At 43.0% G+C, this 3,433-nt stretch overlaps 1 protein-coding gene across 1 annotated transcript in view; it reads left to right on the top strand.

Annotated features, from left to right (window-relative positions):
• The window catches only part of LZTS2 (leucine zipper, putative tumor suppressor 2), a 15,557-nt gene that overhangs the window by 10,558 nt on the left and 1,566 nt on the right, over positions 1-3,433 (top strand). The window lies entirely within an intron of this gene.

The raw sequence follows: 3,433 nt of genomic DNA, 5'->3' as shown, positions 1-3,433 counted from the left end.
GTGGCTGTTAGTTAAATTAAACTTCAATTTTTATTAGTCTTTTCCTTCAGAAAAGTTGATACTTTAAATATATTTTATGGTATTAGTTTAGCAGGATGGATTCAAAGTGACAAAAACTTTTTTGGAAGCTTAAGAAGCTTGTCTTGTTTTCTGTATTTACATAATTAAATAACACTAGTATTACATGCATGTAGTTTTTTCTTTGAGTTTGATTTGAAAGAGGATCAGTGAGTTTAAGGGGCTAAAATAAAAATAAAAGGAAAAGAGGATTATTTTTTTTTTTTAATATGTACACAATCTCTGATGTTTCTGGGTGGGGAAAGAGAAAGGGTAGAGTTCTTTCTCCTAATTTTAATATCTCCTTATTTCCAATTTCTCCACTGTGAAATTCAGTTACAGAGAATATGGCAATTGAATAAGTGATTAAATTAACAGAAGAAGAACCAAGAAGCTGAAAGCTGTGCAGTTTACAAGGGATAGGATGCTTTTGAAAAAAGTTCTATGGGGTCTAAAATATGGGTGCTAATGAAAGGTACAGTCCTGCTCCAGGCAGTAGATGCCTGACATTTCCATTGTGTCAGAGTAATTCCTGGACTGGCCAATTCACTAAACTGGCAGAAAATTAACCCAGGAAAAAAGTGTACAGATGATTATAAGGATAGGATTAGGATGGAGGTCAGGCAGCATGGGTAATGGTAGAACAAGGCTGACCATTAGACTGGCTGAGCTGTTTAATCCAAATACATCTCTGTGTGTATCTTTGTTAGATTACTGAAAACTGTATTCAATTAACCTGTTTAACTCAGTGCATGATTAATTATAGCTCCCCCATTCCAATTCAGTACGACAACTGTTGCAGTTAAAGATCTGGTAACATACAGCCTTAAGCTACCTGCTGTCTCTAGAAATCATAGAACAAAATAAGAAAAATTGATGCTCTTAAACATTCAACAGTAGAAGAGGCCATTTCTCTGTTGCTTCACTTATTCCCTTGTTTGGAATTTGACTTTCACAAACCTTTTGAGAGTGAGCAGTGTGCTTCTAAAGTGCAAAGCTCATAAATCAATCAAATAAATAGAGTTGTGAAAGGGTAAGATATTTACCTTTCTTTTTCTATTTCTTTCCTAAAGACATCTTTCTTGCAGGGCTTGCGTTATGACAGCTGCCTTGCTAATTTAAAAAGAATAGAAGTTAAACTAAAGTTTGGAGCATGGAGGTTTTTACTCTGGTTTTGGGTGGCAACAAAAATACTTCGATATTCAAGAGTCAGGGTTTTTCTTTGTGTGTGTGGTTACTGTTGGTTTTTAGTTGTTGTTGGGTTTTTTTGTTTGTTTGTTTGTTCTTCCCCAGCAGCAAACTTCTCCCATTAATTTTTAACATCAAAGCTGGAACAGGATTTCCATGTCCTGCTTTACATTCTGGAGGTCACAATGCCTCCCTCTATTCTTATTTTAAAATATTAGTTGTGGAAACTCTTCTGGCCCCTGCAGGCTGATTGGGAAGAAAGTCCAATGTGAGACTGTAAATTATGCAGGATTATGTTAGAATCCGATTTCACTTCAAGGAATCGTACGTCTTCAGAGTGTCTTATGGGTGATGCTGAAAATGTAGGCTGAGTGGCAACCAGAGGAAGAACCATAAGGGTGGATTCACAGAGCGCTGGTTTGTTAAATCTGGTTTGCTAAACCTAAGCTGTCCTAGTTTAACTTCCGCTCCCTTCTTTAAAGAGAATGCTTTTTTTCTGTAGGCAACTGGGTGATTGCTGTGATTACAGTTTTTCTTGTAGCGCCCAATTATTGCAGGCAAACAGATGTATTTCAAAGCCAAGAAGAGTGATTTGAAGAAGCATCGTATCTGCATAAAGTAGTTACCACCTTTTCTTTCCCTCCTCCTCCAATAACTCCTCTCAGTGAGATCTTGTCCTGGTTTGAACATGACAGATCTGAAGAAAGCTCTTTGTTGGTATGAAGAGCTCTTGGTATCACAACGGGAAGTTACGTGGTGTGTGTTGAGTGCAGATATGGAAAAGGAAGAGACAGACCTGTTTTAGGTCTCCTGAATGTGGGAGGTAGAAACATACTGAAGGAGAAGCAGAAGAGCCGCTGTGGACAGACTTTGATGATAATGAATGGGAATATGTCCATATGCTGTAGCCCTTTATTGGGACTATGCTTTTTTTTAACATACAGTATCAAAAATATAGACTAGTATGGAGAAAAATTGCTACTGACGTAGTCACTAGTTCTGCCAATTACAGCTGTTTCATTCTAATTGCCAGGGCATCTCTGATCATAATTTTCATCTATTGATACTTAATTTGTTTTATGGTGCAATTGTTTCAAATTTATGTAAAGCATAATTTGACAAATGCTGCTAACACTGGAGAAGAAATGAAACTCATGTGATGCTCAGATGTCTATTCTTAGGTATTGTCGAGGGAGTCTGTGTTGGCAGCTGCAGCCATGGGAGCAATAATTATAACAATGTGTTAAAAGAAGCAACAAGAAGGAAAGCTACAAACACTAATCTTTGGCACACAGTGTGCTGTCATTACATAGCTTTGCTCTGATATTTAAACTTAATGTCTGTTTCACATTTATCTTTCATGTGTTTATAAACATTGTATTCACTAATGCTTGAAGGCGATTAAGTTTCTAGGCAGAGAGCATCCTCAGTATTTGTGTAACACACAATGTAGTTAGGTGCTGGGATTGCTGAAAACTACCATGATATTGTTGCTCTTGAAAATTGTTCATAGAATCATAGAATGGTTTGGGTTGGAAGGGACCTTAAAGATCATCCAGTTCCAGCCCCCCTGCCCTGGGCAGAGACACCTCGCACCAGACCAGGTTGCTCAAAGCTCCATCCAGCCTGGCCCCCTCCAGGGATGGGGCACCCACAGCTTCCCTGGGCCACCTGAAACAATGGCAGACTGCCCCATGATTCTATGACTCGGATGATCTCCGAGGTTCCCTTCCAACCCGTGACGAGGTTGATTGATTCTGTGGCCCACCCCTGCAGGTGTGCCAGAAGTCGGGGGAGATCTCTCTGCTGAAGCAGCAGCTGAAGGAGGCGCAGGCCGAGCTGGCGCAGCGGGGGGCCGAGCTGCTGGGGCTGCGGGCCCAGCTGCGGGAGGCGCGGGCCCAGCTGCAGGTGGGCGAGCGGCGGGCGCAGGGCCTGCAGGAGGCCGCCCGCCTCAAGGCGCTGGAGCTGGAGGTCTGCGCCAACGAACTGCAGCGTCGCAAGAGCGAGGCCGACCTCTTCCGCGCCAAAGCCGGCCGGCTGGAGCAGGAGGTGGCGGGGCTGAGGGAAGCCGCCCGCGGCCGCTGCCCCCAACCCGCCGAGGGGTTCCCCCCACCACCACCACTCAGCGAGGGATGCCCCCAAGCCGAGGAGGAGGAGCGGGGCAGCATGGGCCTGCGGCGGCAGCTGG

The sequence above is a fragment of the Calidris pugnax genome, unplaced genomic scaffold (genome assembly GCF_001431845.1).
Source record: "Calidris pugnax isolate Ruff unplaced genomic scaffold, ASM143184v1 scaffold4, whole genome shotgun sequence".
Taxonomy (NCBI): Eukaryota; Metazoa; Chordata; class Aves; order Charadriiformes; family Scolopacidae; genus Calidris; species Calidris pugnax.
The sequence above is the reverse complement of the archived record's forward strand: the minus strand, read 5'-3'. Positions and strand labels throughout refer to the sequence as shown.